The 17835-nt window shown below is 35.9% G+C and overlaps 1 protein-coding gene across 5 annotated transcripts in view; it reads left to right on the forward strand.

Annotated features, from left to right (window-relative positions):
* The first annotated feature begins 194 nt into the window (after nucleotides 1-194).
* BCAR3 (BCAR3 adaptor protein, NSP family member) overlaps nucleotides 195-17835 on the forward strand; it is an 80501-nt gene continuing 62860 nt past the window's right edge. The window contains exons 1-2 of one of the 5 annotated variants that reach the window (XM_077182237.1): nucleotides 195-377; nucleotides 8788-8882. The gene's annotated coding sequence lies outside the window, so the exon portion shown is untranslated. Of the gene's footprint in view, nucleotides 378-8787; nucleotides 8883-10571; nucleotides 10677-17835 lie in introns of those variants that run through there. The other 4 variants (XM_077182239.1, XM_077182236.1, XM_077182240.1 and 1 more) reach the window with 4 other exon arrangements.

Here is a 17835-nt window from a genome sequence, read left to right on the forward strand (position 1 = left end):
AATAATTTTTAATAAGAAATATTTTTTTTTAAGAAGTAGCCTGCAAAACTCTTAGCTGAAAGTAGGAACTTCTGTATTTCATAATGGCTCATTGGCAAATAGATGGCACATTTTTCACCTAGTAGAAAAGTAAAAATAATAATTAAAATTAAAGTGTGAAAAAGTTTACTCAACACAGTATTCAACTTCTCCTTGATTTAGGGGGAAAAAAAAAATCCAACCTCTCTGCTCAGTTATCGTCCCTGTGATTCATCAGCTGCTGTCTCCTGGGCAGGTCTGACTGCTGATTGGGCACAGAACTCCTCAAGGTGTGTCTTTTGTCAAGAAGCTTTTGCATTTTAAGAGCTCACAGTAGACCATGATAGCCTCCTGCTATGGTAAGAACTGTTGTATGTCTATTTATTAACCTGTAGAGTCTTACTGTTAGAAACAGTGCTTGGTGTTAGCAACAAATAATTAAGTGTGTTAGCAAATGTTTCCAAATCAACTTTTTGTGGGTTTAAAACCTGGAAAGATTTTAATTTTGAATCTTAATTGTGACAGCTATTGCTCAGTATGCTAGCAGTGATTTTTAAAATTCTGAATTAAAGTAACTGTGAATATATAATAGTGAGGAGTATTGTCAAATCCAAAGAGAATTAGATTAAAATATTTTTTGTAAGGTTGTAATACTTTGTACTTTGAGAGAGAAACATTTATAATATTTTAGATGGTTTATATTTTTTACAAAAATTGTATGTGTCAACTATTTTCAAGTTAAGTAATATAAGGAAACTTTCTTCTCATGTTGCATTATCTTCAGGGCAATTTTATTTTTTCAGGGTTATGAATTGGCTTTTTTTTTTCGGTGAATTTATCAATCTAAATTATTTGGAAGACAAAATTAATCTGATTTTCACATATCTTTTCAGCTGACTTTGAAAAAATAAGGGAGAATCCTGAGGGAAAATACAGGGATATATTAGAAACATTTTTACTTTGTAATTGATAGGTTTATGTCAGCTTAACTATCAAATAAAAAGATATTTGCAATCACATTTGCAATTGAAAAAATTTGAAACATGCTACATAGAGAAGTTTGCATGTAAATGTCTGTGATCTAATACTGCTGGAGGATGGCAGGAAAGGCTGGGGAGAACAGCAGCTGTAATACCCAGCAGGGTTATGTCTGCTCTCCTCCTTCACAGCAGCACTGCTCAGAGCTCAGTGCACATGACTGTACTTGTTTCAGCTCTTGGAAAAATGTTGCAGTCATGGCACAAGCACTAACTTCTTTGTGAGGGATGATACCCAGTAAAAGGAGAGTTTCATTTCAATATTACCTAAGTAAAAACTTAATTTTAGGATAATAATTAATTTTAGGATAATACATAACTGAAAACAAAGAACCTTTAAGGATATATGATTTAAAGAGATATTTAAGAAGTAACTCTTTCACCAAACTGTCAAAACCACAAGGGTTTTGTAGATATTCAGACAGAAGTTTCTTGCTATTGAATTACATGGATTGGGTTCTAGCGCCTTGGCATTTTTCTTGGTTTTAAAAGATTTTGTGCTTTAGAATAGTAAGATTCTTTGTTTATGTGCTTGAGGAGTGTGTTCACAGTTAGTAAAGTCAGAGTGGATTTTTTATCAGAATTTTAACTCTGAGCACCAGTCAAGACAAGAGGTGCCGAAATGCTGGTAAAATAGTGTTATATACATAATATACTTTTTCTAAACATGGTTGTTTTGATCTCTCCCAGCCTTTTCTTGTTTGCATATTCACCTCTGTGATACTGTAATATCAGAATACCCCTCTTTCTAGGTGTTCTTACAATGACACCAAACACATTCTTCTCACCAGCAGCTGGCACCATCAAAGAAAGATTTTTCAGTGTGCAAATAAACTTAGCTACAACAGCAATTTATGTGATTTATGTCATGTTCTTCTCTTGCTTGTGCTGGCTTTAGTTCTATGTGCAGGGGTCAGAGACTGGTTTCTATTTCTATGTGCCATGCTATCAGCAAAGGAGGAAGATAGTAAGAACTTTGAAATGCATTAATCATTTATGAGCAAGACCCTCATGGTGCAATTACTTTTAACTATTCCCGTATTTAGGTGATTTTTTGTCTGGGCTGAAGCTTTAAGGATCCATGTGTGTCCTACACTTCAAGCTCATTTCCTCAGTCTTGCAGCAAGTGTGCTGCAACACAATAAGAACCAAAGTGCAAGTACTACTCTACTGATAGAGGCAGGTGTGCTTCATGAGGTTAGAAATTTAATTTCAAGACATGAGATGTTGTGCCTTTGTTGTTTTGGATGGTGAAATTATAAGATACTCTGAATTACATATTTTTAGGTGGGTTTTGCTTTCAAAAGATGAAGCATGCCATACCTTAGAGTCCCTACTGCAGAATCACCACGCTGTATTTCTAGAGCTGGGTGTCGTTCATCAACCAGCTAGAGAAAGATAGATGTATCTGCTAAAGAATACTCTCAGACAGCACTTGTCCAATTGGAGTCCCAGAAAATCATTCAGCAGTTCACAGTCATTGTAATGGTGGATCACATCAGTGTCTGCTGTGTGCATGTGCATTCAGTCAAGTGTTTGTAAAACAGCAAATACTTATTTGTGTCCTCCTCTCTGGCCACATGCAGTAATAAAGTGAGTTGAAACAGCAAACTGCTCATCTAAACTTCTTGAAAGCAGCCATTAATTTCATGCCCATAACTTTTTCTATGTGTTCCAGCAGCTGATTGCAATCAGCAGTGCCAGTGTTTGGACACTCACACATCTGATTTGTTGCACTGAAGTTCCACGTCTCAGTGCATTACTGGTTCCTGCAGTAAATGGCACTTACAAACTGTGCAAGGATTGCGCAATCCTTTGCAATGGATTATATGATTTGAATAATAATTAGATGCCAGGCTAAGTACTCTTTTTGTCATATAAAAGGGTTTCTGAAAAAAAGGAAAATAATCTAGTCACTGTTGGAGTCTTTTCTGTATATTTTTAATGAAAAGCCTGTCACTTTATTTGATGGAGTAGTGTCTTCAGATTAGTGCTGCTTTCTTAACTGTGTCTAATCTCATTTGATTTAAGCATTATGGAATAATAAAAAAATCAGTGTAGCATAGGTTTATTTTGAAGCCAAGCAGGGGGCTAGCAAATCAGTAAACATCAGTTCATCATGTTTAATTAGCTAACAGGAATTTTCTGAAACCATTAAACAGGATCTTAACAAACAAATTGGATGTAGGCTTATTAATTTATAGTGAAGCTCTGGTGTGAAAACTGAAAACTTTAAATCTGACTCTGCTTTCCTTAACACAGAAATTACAAAACAGTTTGTCTGTATAGTTTTAGTTGTAGCTCCTTCAATAACGTGAAGCATTTCTTTTAGTCCCCTTCCACTAACCTATGAAGTTGAAAAGATTAATATTTTTCTCAATCTTTGGATCATTTACAGAACTAAAAGAACATAAACAACTCAGAAATTCCTTTACATATCAATGTATCAAATGCAAATATGTGAACTGTGCAGTGTTAGAGCAGTGACCTTCAACCAGACTCTAAGTCAAGAATTTCTGTTTCCAAGGCTTCTCATTCTTGCTGAGTATTTTCCTGGCATAATGTATGGATCTTTTGTGATGTGTCGTTTGCTGCAGAATGAATGGAGGCCCTCTGGCTCATTTATCCTACTGTCTCACTTGGGATTTGAACTATTTTGCTAGAAAAGAATGTCTAGTGCTCTCACTTTCAACTCTAATCCCCCCATCATTAAGCTTGCGGTAGCAGTTCCCTGCTGCATAACTATTTTCTCAGCCATAGAGCCTAATGATGATTTTGAAGAGTAACTAAGATTTACAGGATATTGTATGCTTCTGCTTCTGAAGCTCTCCATCATGAACATGTTATATCTTAGAATGAGAAAAAATACCTCTCTTTTGAGTAACTTTATTTCACTTCCTCCATACACTTTTTTCCAGTTTGGTTTGTCTTGTTGTACTGTCCTTGTCTCAAACAGTTGAAATTAGGGCCAGCTGAAACCTTGTCATAACACTGACATAAAAGCTGTAGTAGACTGAAAAGCACTGTGTATTGTTTTGGTTGGGTTTACTGGGGCGTGGGGAGTTTGTGGTTTAGTTTGGTTTTTACAAAAAAAAAAAAAAAACTTTGTATGCAGGCAGATACCATTTAAGAAGAAAAATACCATTATTAAATATGTTTATCTTGATATCCAAGTTAAGGAAATTACTATAAGATCATTTGGGATTTTTTTTCATTACAATTCCCCAAAATTAGTGTTTTTTACTTACCCTACATCACAACTTCTCTGAATATTAACAATTTTTTTCAAATTGCATACCTCTGCTGTTAATTTTCCCTTAAGACTTGCCAAAATAAAGCTATTAAGAAAAAATGCCTTGAGGACAGCATCACTTTACAGGAATTCAGCCAGAAGACAACATACCAACTGATGCAATTCAACTATGGATTTTTTTTTTTTTTTATTAATGGAGAAAAAATTATGTACTTAGAAAATAGAAACCTATTATCTAGGCAACTCTTGATCTACTTCTAGAGCTATTAACATGTTTACAGACTCTTCCACTAGTGAAACTGCACTATTGCTCATGTTAACAGTAAGGGAAAAAAAAAAACAAACAAGGAAAATTTTAGTCATTCTCACGTGTCAGCTTTTTCTCTAATCATGTTTTACTGCAGGCTTTCAGCTATTTATTTTGGTCTGTGTAAGATTCCTGTTCTGCATTCTCTTTACTGTCCCTACTTAATTCAACTTCAAAATTTCTCGATGTCTTTTCATCTGACTGGTTTTAGCCACTACTTTTCTTCCTCTTTACTGCACCTCACGTTTAGCTGTCTGTGCCTTTCTTATTAGTACCGAGGTTATTTCCTACTTTTTGAAAATACTATTAGAAGGATTCTCTAGAAGTGGAGTCCATGAAACTGTAAAAGTGAAAAGTTAAAGGACAAGATTATTTGAGGAGCAGGATAAAATAGAGTTGTTTAGTTATACCAAGAGAGAGAACAACTTCAAAAAAACTGCAATAAAATTTTAAAATATCAGCATTTGCAAAAATGGTCTAGGAAACTAATCATGTTACTTTGCTCATGAAGTTTGGGGACCATCAATAAATGCAGTGCTCTTGATGGGTGTTCCACTGTTTTCTGTGTGCAAGTCCTGTACATCCATGCCCAGCCATGTCATTAGAACTGAGAGCAGAACATTTCCATATAATGTTAAGTATTGTATGGATATTTCTTCATATTGTAGCTTAAAGTACTTGAGAGACTTTAACAGAGTTCTCTCAACTGCACATTTCAGTACAATGACTACTGTGTTACAGATTGGTGCACTTCCTTCATCAAATGTCTAGATTTGTCAGTGTGACTTTTAAAATTAACATAGGTACATGTGCTAATAAAGTGCAGGTTTTACAGTACAACGCTGTCAGTCTTGCAACTTGCTTACCCTCCTGTTCCAGCAGAGATCAGACTCTCTTTCTGCTTGGAAAGCCTGCTATTGAGCAAGCCCTCCAGGACAGGAGATGAGCTGCTTCTGGTTTAGTTCCATTTTGTGGAATACAACTGCTGATGTAAAACACAAGTCTGTGTTATTTTTGCATGCAGATTTAGTTCTGTATTGTAAACACTAAGAATGTCTTTGAAATAGGTGGGGTATTAAATGAAGGGAAATATATCAAGGAAGAGCTGCTGTTAATTCTGCAGAGAGTTGTAACTAAGCCATCTTTGTCTTTTGCTCTTCTAATGTGAATACATAAAGCTTCAGGCAGAGGACACATTTAATAAGTTGAACTCCAACACTTAGAAGCACTGAAGCTCTCCTTTCAGGTTGCACATGATACACTATAAAATTTGTGATGAGTTTATCTGGTAATTGCAGGATTACAGCCAACACAACCAAAGGCAAAGTAATACCACAGGTAGGAGCCCAGTGCTTCAGCTGCAATGCATTAGGATTTTAACCCAAACAAGATACACCTGTGTCACTGACCAGGTGTTCAGATATTGCTGCAAATTAAGGGCTTGGCAGAAGCAATCAGCTTTGCTCTGAACCTCAGCTGGGCTCCTCTAACCACTTGAGAAGCAAAGTTCTACTGGAAGGTGTCCTACACTGCAGCAGGGTGGATTATCCTGTCTCTGCACTTGTGCTGTTCTTGGAGCAGATTGTTACAGAATATGGTGAGGCAAGGCTGGAGAGCTTCTGAGGAAGAGGGTCAGTGCACAGCACAGTGTTAGGAGGAGCTCTGCAGAACAGAAGTCAGCAGGTAAGGAAAGCTCAGTGGGGATGACTGAGAAATCAGTAGAATCTAGCCTCCATTTAAGGATACTTCGTGCTTTGGATGCAGTAGCATTGCATCACAGAGTAGGAGGGAAGCAGGAAGGGACTGGAAAGAAATCCTTTGTGCTATCTGCAGCAATACCAATAAAACTGGTATGTAGACAGATTTGGTAAGGAATTAGGCTTGCTACCACAAAATTAATCAAAAGTACTCTGAACAAATTTGAATTGGCATTGCAAGTTTAGACTGGCTCAGCATTTTGTTTTATCTACCTGTGGTGCTTTTTATCTGTCTCTAGTACTCCTGGCACTGCCTATACCATATCTTCAAAGGGAAAGGAAGTAGCTCTTTGTTTATGAGACGTGCCCTGCATTTAAAAAAATATGACTAGTAGCATTTTTGCATGTAAGCTCAGATGATTCAAAGAAATTCCTGACTTGCTACTTTTCTCTAACTGGAACTCATGTATTTTAACATTTAAACTTGTTAACTGTTTGGGTCCAAAGGTGTGCTACAAACCAAGTTATTGCTTTTTGCATATGCATTCACATGTAAGTAAAGGATCTGTCTGACTCTTCCAGACAGATTGACTTACTAAGAAAGTTAATGAGGTTATGACCATCTTTTCCTTTATGGCTGAGCTCTCCATAAGGCAGCTTCCCATGTATTACCATTTTTAGCCCAAATTTTAGTGATAATTAGCCATTTTTATTGATAGTTGTCTCAGTGCAAGTTACATAGTATTGTGAATTCTAGGTTTAACTGCCGCGTATACAAGGACATTCAATTTAGAAAACAGAGAAAACAACATCAATCTGAAATTAAAAATTATATTAAAACTTCATTTTTTACAGCTTTGTGCCCAGTATCTTACAGAATCATTCTCATTGAATACAATAGTTTATTTTAATAAACCTGTTTATTTGATCTTGATTATCTTAAAGGTCTTTTCCAACCAAATGATTCTATGGTTTCTATTTCTAAGATGATATTCTATATCATCTTCAGGAAATACACTACTTTTCTTTTCCTTTTAAATTATGGGTTGATTAAAAAGAAACACATCAGCAAGTGATTTTACTTTCTGTGGGTGTTGAATTTAAATTATTTTTAATTTCAAAGTTAATTTTTTTTATTGCTTATCATGCAGCTTTTTGAACTTGGAGGTAGCAACTAGCATGTTATGTTCTGCTCCTAACCCCTAAGCAGTTCTTATCACTTTGTTGTAAAATAAAAGTCAACGAGTGCATAAATAGATAGGAAAATGTACCAGGCATGACTTTGTGCTTGGAGTACCAGACTAATGAGGAGGAGTGAGAGGCAAAGAGTAGGAAGGAGAAGACAAATCCTATTGTTAACTACACACTTCAGGAGTTCAGAGCAGCCAAGCAGGAAGAATATTTATACACAAGAGCAAAGGCAGCTTGCAGAGTAAAAGGGCTCAGGACTGCTAAACTCTTGCAGAAAAGGAGAAACCAAGCTGAGATAAACTCAACTTTTTGTTCTAATCAATTTCAATGCAAAATCACCTTGGCTAGCTCAAACCACATTTGCCAGTATCTTAACCCAGGAAGATTGATTTAGCACTAGGGTATGTGAGAAGTGCCACCATAGTCCTTCCTTTTGTTACACTGCAAAAACTGCCATGTGGGTGCAGAGTGAAGCACACCTTGAGAGCACATTTTTCTGTTGATCATGGTTTAGCAAACACACCTGTGATGTATTTTTTTGTTATTTCTGCTGCCAGTTTGATTCTTATCACAAATCAATTTTGGTAGATTAGAAAGCACTCAAATCCTAGAGTTAATTAGTCATGTGAATACCTCAGCCTTTAAAGAAAAATAAACTGTGTTATTTGTAGAACACAAATTTATTGAATTTCTTGAAAGATAGACCTAAGTTAACCATGAAGTTTCAAACAGCAGAAGGCAATTTTTAATTGTGGATTTTTTTCAGATGTTCTGTGTCTCTGAGCAGTCTTATTAAAAATATGGCAGTCCTACTATTTCCTTCCTATTCTGAAGGGTAGAAGAGCTGAAGAGGAATGTATTAAATGATAAAACATTTTGGAAACCCACTGCAGTAATTAGGAATTATAGAACTTGAGACAGGCCATGGTCCTGGATCTGCACATTTTTTTTTTTAAATCCACTGTGCAGGGGCACAATTTTGTGTTTTCAGTAAAACAGGACCATTTCATGTATCCAGTTTAGCATCTGACCACACAAATGGTAGATCTGGTGCGATGGAGGTGAGGAACTTCTGGTTTGATATGGCTGAGGAATTGAAAGGAGCAGGACTAGAATGTTGAAGTTGGATCAGTCCACAGTAAAATGTTAGCATAGAATCACAGATGTAAACTCCTTCTTTCTTCATCCCTTCTCCCCACAGAGAGCTTAGCATGCTAGCTTTAATCAGATTTCTGATTATATGGCATATGTATTTACAGTCTGTTACTGTTGGGTGCATTATAGGCTCTGGCTGTTCAAGCTGAGAAGCAGCTGTGGAGTCTTTTCAACAGCGAGTACTGGCTCAATTTCAGCACTGAACTAACACACTGCTTGTGCAGGTAGGATGAACTCCCATCTAGCTACAAAAGACCACACAGATATGCAGAAAGAGAAAAGATTTACTAGACAGTAGTGACCAACCTTTTCTATTTAAGTGTTTGATTATCTTCGTTCTATTTATTCATTTGAGTCTGATCACATAAATACTGTTACAATTAGCTGTAGCCTTCAAAAAGATCTGCTAAGTTGCTTGTACTGAATGTATTTGGAGATTTGTACTAGTCTTTTCTGGTGATGTGCTGGATTCATTAATACTTGATCACCTGATTGCTGTCATATCACCTGCATTAAGCACAAACATTTGCCATTTCTGGGAATCAGAAAACATACACAGTAGATTCATTTTAACTTTACACCAATGGCAGGAGAATGTACAATGACTAATCAGGCTGTAGAGATAGGATTCTGCCCATGCATTGGGCCAAGTATTGTTAAAATCTGCAAGAGCAATGTGACACTTCAGAATTGTTTGAACTAATTTGTACTTGTGGAGCAGCTTTCTGCCACATCTGCATTCTGTGTGCAATGCGAGAACATTTGCATGAATGGACGAGAAGTCTCTTCCTAGGACGAACTTTTGCTCATAGAATTGTTGTAAGAATGTAAGTGTACAGGGATATTTACTACCACAGCTGCTAGTACTTCATCCTGTAAGAATTTTCAGAGATCTTGATTATGTCTGTCTTTGTTTTAAATAGTTTTTTATTTGTTGTTTTATCTGCACAGACCATCTTTTAAATTCATTTATCTTTTTGCTACCCAGGACATGAGTGACATCATGTTCCCAATTGAATAAGATTGTGTGAAAAACTGCTGCTTTTGTTTTAGAACTTTGGCTTAATAATTAAGACTATGTTGATGTTATGAAATGGAGAAAGTTATGCTCCTGTATGTAAGGGAAATAAACGAGGTGGTTAGTCTATGCCTTCCAGAAGCTGCACATAAAGAATGATGAACCACTGTCTTAGTTGTTTCTTGTAAGCTACTGGTGAGAATATTGACATCCCACCAAGTAAAAATACCTGATTTGAAGTCTGACATAAAGATAAAGTAGCTTGATGTCTGTGGCATTTTTTGTGAGATGTCTGGCATGAAAATCTGCTATGTGGTTGCTGAGTTGCTGAGTCAGTATGTGTTTAACTCCTGATGGGTACTTTGTAGACTATTTATCTTTACACAAACATTGGCCAGAACAGCATATACAAGTTGAGTAATGTTTTGTATTTGTTTCTCTGTTCTCTGTAGTCTGCAACAGATTTGCTAAATGTTGGATTGGCATAAAAATCCATGTTAGAAGTATCCCTTCAGTGCCTAGACTGCCAACAATATTTATGCTAATGGTTTCTTTTCAAAGAATGTAATATCCTTACATCCTTCACAACAACTTCTCAAAATTTCACCCAAAATATATTGGACTTAAAAGAACTTGAACAAGGAAACATGAAGCAAATCGGGGACTAAAATAAATGAATTAATGTAGTGATAGCTGTTCAGCATATTACGTGATACTGCATATTCCTAATAGCTCTGTCTGCTCTGAGCTATTCTGGTAAACCACTCCTCTAGGTTCTGGCTGAACAGCATGTGTAATGTCTGTGACAGTCTGAGCCTTGGAGATGGAATTGGGTGAACAGAGTAGTCTATTCAGATAAGTGTAGGGAACTCATTCACATGGAAATCATTCCTGGCACTGTCGAAACAAAGTATGAGTGAAAGAGGAAACAAAAAGGAGCCACGGCGAGCTGCACTCCCAGCAGCAGTAAATCAGCAGAGCTTCATTGTTCACCATAAATGTAAGTTACTTTACATCACATCAGTCTCACCCACAGTTTTAAGAGATGGTGGTGACACATAGTCCTGCAGTAAAAGATTGCTTTAGATTAATTTGAAATCTGATTCTCAGCTATGTGTAGAAACCATGTTACACCAGTGTAACAGCAAGCTTTAAAGTCAAATTATTTTCACCTTCCTTAAAACCCCATATATGGTTTTTTATTGTACTGAAAAGTTGGATGAGATTTAGTTTAATTAAGTAAAGGGTAGAAAAAGTGCTGAGCTAGCTAGTACCAGCAAAAACCTAGCATGATACTTAGGAAATCTGTATGTTTCTGAATTTTGTTGTGTCAGATGTGCTTCCACTAGGAGGAGTTGTCATCATATCCTTACCCTATGAGATTATCAGACTTGTGCTTTAATTTAACTCATTTGATGGAAATGTGATAGTTCACAATGTAACTATAAACAATCTATAAAGTTCACCTATGTCTACCTAGCTTGTAGTACACAAATTTCTAATTGGTGGCAATATAAATATGAAAAAAAGCTTGCAGCTTATGGTATCCTACAAGCAAACTTATGTTTCTCATTTACATTATGGCAAAAATTAAATGGATTTCTGAAAGATTACAGTTCATTTTAAATTTTCCATAGAACTTTGAGAATTTCAGAGTCTTAAATTATGTTTTAGTAGTCACAGTTAGGGGAAAAGCTTGAAATGAAATTCCAAGAAAGGGGAAAGAAGAGTAAAAGTTAAATCTTATATGTACACAGTCTTAGGGTTTTTTTTTAAATATATTTTTTTGTTTAAAACTTATGTTGTAAATTTTGATCATGACTTTGAAATGTGGTGGTTTAGAAGTTTTGGTGGGACATTCTTTCATTTGTATTTTAAATTCAATGTAATAGAGCCGCTGCTTGAATTTAAGTGCTTGTTTTGATCTGTTTGCAAATGAAGTGTTGCAAGATAGTGATCTATTTAGTGGTACAGTTTTGCCTTGTTTCTGTTACTGTTTTCCTGTACTCATCTCTTTTCAACAAATCATGAAATATGATTCTAGTAAAATGTGTGTTTCGGTCCCTTTTCAGCAATACAGCTTCTGCATAGACTCCCATTGGGTAAAGAGATAGAGACCTTCATCCAGCCTATCCTTTCATTAAGAGAGAAAGGGACTGTTTAAGAATACATCAACTTGGTATGCTTAAAAGACTTTCAGATTGTTCTAGAGAAAGAAAAAAAACCCTCAGATTTTAAACCTCTTGGGTGTTACAAAACAGAACTGAAATTTTCCATGCAGCTTTTTCATTTCTCATGTTCAAGGGCCCTGAGTTTTGCAGTAAATCAAAAAGCAACAGTGACAGAGCTGCCACTCCCTAAAGAATTACCAATCTTTTTACTGGAGTTGCTCCCAGAACACAGTTGGCCAAAGTAAGGAAGTCTCTGTCTCAGTTGCTTTATTTTGCAGTCCAGCATACATTAAAGGGTTTATGTTTGCATGCAGACTCTGTTCTAGATTGCAGAGGTGTCCATAACCTCTAGCAGGATTTGACTGGATGCTTAATATCTCAAATTTTCACTTTTGCTGTATAAGCAACTCCTTGCCATTGCTTGCTTTGTGGCAGCACAAGGTTTTTTGTGGATGTATAGTGAAGGAAAGAAGACACCTGAGTTGACTTGAAATAACAGCCCCTCTTTCTGGGCAATTTTCTCTACCAGGTCAAGTCTCTCTCACATCTTCTTTTGTGATTTTCTTGTGTATTTTCTACATGTTATGCTTCATTTTGTCACACCATCACCACTGTAAGAACATAAACCTTTTTTTACATTATGTTCTTATGCTTTTTCCCTCTTCACCCTTGATGCCCTGTATATAAAGTTTCTACATAGGTCACATTCCCATCTATGAAACTTTCTTACTTAGGTAGTTCTTTGCTTATAAGATGTCTTTTCATATAAGTCTAGAGTTGGAATATGGTTGTACTTATTATTACATAATGAGTAATTGCTTTTCATGCAGAGTTAACCAAAACATCAAGGTTTTGCATATTGTTCCTATCTGAAAAAAAGAATGGAGATCATTTACTTGTGATGTCACCCAGTTTATGTGCAATGTATCAAGCTCTGTTCCTGTGAATACAGAGAGGAAGGAATTTTTGGTCCTAGTTTCCAACTCCTTTTAGCCAGTCTTTGGCCCAGTAAGTGCTTTCTTTGGACTGACCAGTGCACAGCACCAGTATTTGTTTGATCAGTGTCTGACACTTTGGTTCTGCTGGTGGATTGCTTTTCAGGTATTTCTGCTGCTTTTGTCTTTTTCCCCATCTTGGGGTGCCCTTCCCTTTTTGTTAGCAGAAAAGATGGACTTGGCTTTATTACAGACTTTACTAAGTGCATTACCAGCCTACAGCTCTATTAGGTTAGGAGAACCTTGTTCAATTCTTAACTGCAAAACTTATTTAAGGCAGTAGGCTAGAACAAGTGTCATTGAAATTATGGCAAATTACCATTACTGTAGGAACAAATCTCAGAGAAGAAGGTTACTTTTCTCAATAAAATTTTAACATTTCTGTGGAGATGAGGCAAGCTTTGGGGTCATTGACTGATACCTTCTAGCTTTCCCACTCTGCCTTTAGTGTTCCTTTTATATAACAGTTATCTTTTGAGATTTTTCCAAAACACATAGATTTACTGTCTTAAATTGTAAATCTGTATTGCATTTTCAAAAATTAACTGTACTACTTACAGCATGTCTTACACTTGGCAAATTGTTTAAAGAAGAGAGAGAAGAAATAGAATTATGACCTGGTCTGCAAAAGAAGAGGTAGTTTTTTGTATTATGGTGGTAAGATCTCTGAGATGTGACATCACAAGCTTCATGACCACTTCCAAATTTTAAATTTTTTTAAATTTTTCATTCTACAGTATTCAGAAACTGGCACAATAATGACAGAAAATTCCTGCCACTTGAACATGCATCACAATACAATATTCCTGAATGAATTGCTTAGTTAAGCACAAATAGTTGTGATCAGCAAAGGGGACAGACCTTTGCTCAGTGTTATTAGTCAGTGCCACAACACATGACCTGAAGTGCACATGATGTTGCATGGAAAGGTCAGATTTATTGAGGCTGTAATTTAGAGGGTTTGTTGATTTCATTAATGACAGAAAAAGATAAAGGTACATCTGAAGTGGAAGTACATTAGAATCTATCTGAAAACAAAACTGATGGGCCTTTCATTCAAGTTAGGAAAACATACCAAAAAAAAAAACCCTTAAGCAAACTTACTTAGGCAAGTGTCCAGTAAATCAATTTATACTAATAAATTATTTTGTCACAGCAGGAGGATAGTTTTAATTTGGAAATACAGTCCAAGTCAATTTTGCTGAAAGAGAAAAGGCACAGTAAGGGAAATTACTTTCCAGATGAGATGAAATTGCTGGCTCTGCTGACTCACATGAGTAATTTTGTTGGGGACAGGATTATACCATGATATGTGGCTTGAGTCATAGTACTGCCTGAATCCCAAAGGGAGACTGAAAAAGGAGCATGAATTACTGTGCCTGGAATACTTACTATAATCACATTGTGATTTGGAGTTACTCAATCGTGGTACCTTTGTCATACACACTTTTTAAAAATTAATGATGCTAATTCGACAAAACCATAGCTGAAGTAAGAATCTGATATTACATATTACTTACCTTGTGTCTGCAATATTACAAGGCAACATCAGTAGCAGCATCTTTTAATGGGATAGTGTGATAGAGGAAAGAACAAATGACTTATCAGTCTAGTAAAGCATTGGAGTGTGAACAACTGGATCTGAAAGCTACATATAAAACACCTTTCTCTGTGCATTTGCATCATGTGTGCCCCAATATGCATGACTGCACCTGTGAGAGAGAATGCAGGAAAGCACTCTGAAAGCAAAAGTTCAGCTCAGTAGATCAGAGAGCTGTGCTAGGAATCTCCCATTATTGCTCATTTCATAACCTTTTAGCAGTCCCTTGATTTCATAAAAGCCTCTGAACAGGTGGTGTTCAGAAATAGAATGATACAAACCTAGGTGAGATTTAAATTGTTTATTTTTATGTGAAAACCCCAGAAATGGTATAAATTATGTGGACAGTTTTGCAAGACCTTCCATGTAAGGAGTCCAGAATAACTTCAGTCTTGAACAGAAGTCTACCTGATAAATAGAAGCAAGTCATGTAGCCTTAGTGGTTCTATCCCAAAAATCTGGTGACCTGACAAAACCTATGATGATCTCTTTTTGCAGGTCCTTAGATGTACAGGAACTGACAATTTTAGAATAGATAAATAGAACAGAGATCTTGTATTTCTCTGCAGTACATGCTGTCATTTTTATTTTTCTTCCCTTCCTTTCCCTGGAAAGGAAGGATATTAATTTCTTAATAGGGAAAAAATACATGCCCAAAATCTGCCACACACTTTGCCAGTGTGTTCATAATGATATTTTGCATCTTGAAAAATATTGCCATTACCTGCCTTGAGGAAAAGTTAATCCTATTTTCAGAGATAAAAATAAATAATGTAAAAGTAGAATAATAGGAAGCTCCCTCTGCCTACAACCACAACTCATAATGATATATTTAGTGGATTTTACAATTTGTTTTGCAATTCCATTTTACTCTTAACCTTGATAAGGCTATGAATAGATCTTGAGTCCTGACCACTAGGCTGTATCCTGCATCCAATGAACAGTGTAATCTTGGTTAAATAAGAGTTATTTGAGTTTATTCACCAAAACTACCATTAGCAGAAAGACCAGAAAGGCAATTCGTTGCCTTGTGAGAGAAAGGGAACTTTTTTCTCCTTCAGCTGTAGGAACAAATTTTTCATTAAAACAGAAAGGATAAGTCTACCAAGGTGTTAGCAAAGACACCATAATGGTATGTAAAAGTGTGCCATAATAATACAAAAATAATCCCATTCAAAGGTGTAATTGCAGTGTATTTGAAAGTAAAGCATCTTGTATTTCTTAGTATCTTATCATACAAGGGCATGAATTTTGTTTTGTATGGGGGTTTGGACAACAGGGGTATTGGTATTTTGGTTTGTATTTATTTGTTGGTTTGGGGGTTGTTTTTTGGTATAAATTAATAACAGCAAATGCAGCTGAGCAAGTAAGATTAGATAGCCACAGTTTATCACTGTATTGTTAAAGAGAATGCTGCTCTGCGGAAATTCTAGGATTCCTTTCATGCTTAGTGCAAAATTTTTCTTTGTTCTGGGATGATAAGTGTGATGACTTCTACCAATTACTGTAGATTTAAAAATTGTTATGTACTAATATGGAATCCTAAGCATTCACAATTAAATATAAAATATGTAGTCTTAAAAATATATATTCTTACTGAAGTTGCTAAACAGTTTTGAAAAAGGGTCTTTTATGACAACAAATTTGAAGTCTCTTACTTTAAAATATATGAACCAGAAAAGAGGTATTTGTCCATGGTTTTATTTATGTTTTAGCCAACCAGCTGTGGTTTTCCTTTTATCTCTCTGAGAATCATGTGCCCTTCGTGCTGACGATCTTGCAATCTGAAAGTACCTGTTTAAAGCAAGCCATAAATGAAAGATGTCAGTGGCTGAGCTTGTCCTCGCCTCACATAAGAATGTTTACTGTGGCTTTCACATTCCTCAAGGAAATTCTTTTGTGGTGTGTCAATTAAATGTGTAGATTTTCTGGTCAATGTTACTCCACAAAATATGCTTAGTTACTGGAATGTCACAGTTCTTTAGATGTATAATCATTACCCATAGCCTGCAATACTTTCACGATAATGGAAAATCTGCAATAAAGCAAATAATATAACACAGTATTCCAATGGATAATAGAGGGATTTCATAATGTGACTTGCAAATTAGCATTTTTGTTCTTCAACAGTCTATGAAGTGACAAATTCCAGAATTACAGCTTCCACAGTGTAACTGTGTATGTGTCTCTGAAGCGCAACCATTTTGACTTTTTTCCAAGGTTGAGTACTGAGGTAAAATTCACAGACTTCCAAAACATTTTGTATATTGCTAACTGTTGCTGTTCTAACTGAAATGCTTTTAAAACATTTCTAGGAATGTATTGTCCACAGATACAATTAATACTGCTACTGTGGCCTACATTTCTGCAGAATGGTACTTTTACGTTTGCAATTTTTATTTAAAAAAAAAGAAGAAAGACATCAAAGCTTTTCTAGGGTTCCAAGAATTATGAACATGCTAAATGGCTTTCCCCATTTCACAGAAAGCAGCACTGGCTCTTTGCTGACCATAACATGTCAGCCTTTGGGGCAGCTTCTTGTGCGTTGAGAGTAAGCAGATGTCTTAGGATTATGGTTTGTAGCTGAAAAGTCAGTTTATCCAGAGCTAATGAGCACCTACTTCTTCTCAAGTATAGATGAGAGAAAGATCTTCAACTAAAAATAAAATGAAATAACATAACAAAAATATACAATTCAGTGTACTAGGTGTCTGAACATGAGCATTTTCTACTTCTGGCATCAGTGTTCGGACAAAAAATGCTCAGCCCACCAGTTACAGATGTAGAATTGGGCGTTCTTGAATTGATTTAGGCTATGCTAAAACTTGCACATAGACATGTCTTCAGAAATGCAGCAATTCTTGGAAGCTTAAGTATTTGTCTGTGTAGATCTTGCATAACTGTTTGCATGGAGCAGTGATAGCAAGAGAGTATTTTATGTCTTTTATCTTCTTATGTCCATCATATGCCCATCTTAATGTCTGTCTTTTATTTCATCTTAGCAACTGGGGAAAAAAGTAATGAAAAATATTTTAATTTACAGATAACTCAAATTCAAATGGCATAATGAGAACAAACTGTAAAAGTCTTTCAGTTGCTTTTCTCTTTAGAAATCTTCTGTAACAGGTTGACTTTAGCTATGTTCCCAACTTGGACAAATACCCACCACAGAATCTTAGTCATTTTGACTGTCTTACAGAGAATGCAGTTTCATTCACACCCTTCATATTCTTACAGAAAGCATTGTTCCTTTTGCCATTCCTCCTCATTTAAGGTTGTCTTCATATGTCACACATGTAAGTAGAATGACATTGTCACTGAATGAGTATGAGAAACATTCTTTGAATACAAAGGCTGAGTGTATTTTAATTGATACTGCAGTATCAAGTGACT

This window comes from Agelaius phoeniceus, chromosome 8, assembly GCF_051311805.1.
Source record: "Agelaius phoeniceus isolate bAgePho1 chromosome 8, bAgePho1.hap1, whole genome shotgun sequence".
Classification (NCBI taxonomy): Eukaryota; Metazoa; Chordata; class Aves; order Passeriformes; family Icteridae; genus Agelaius; species Agelaius phoeniceus.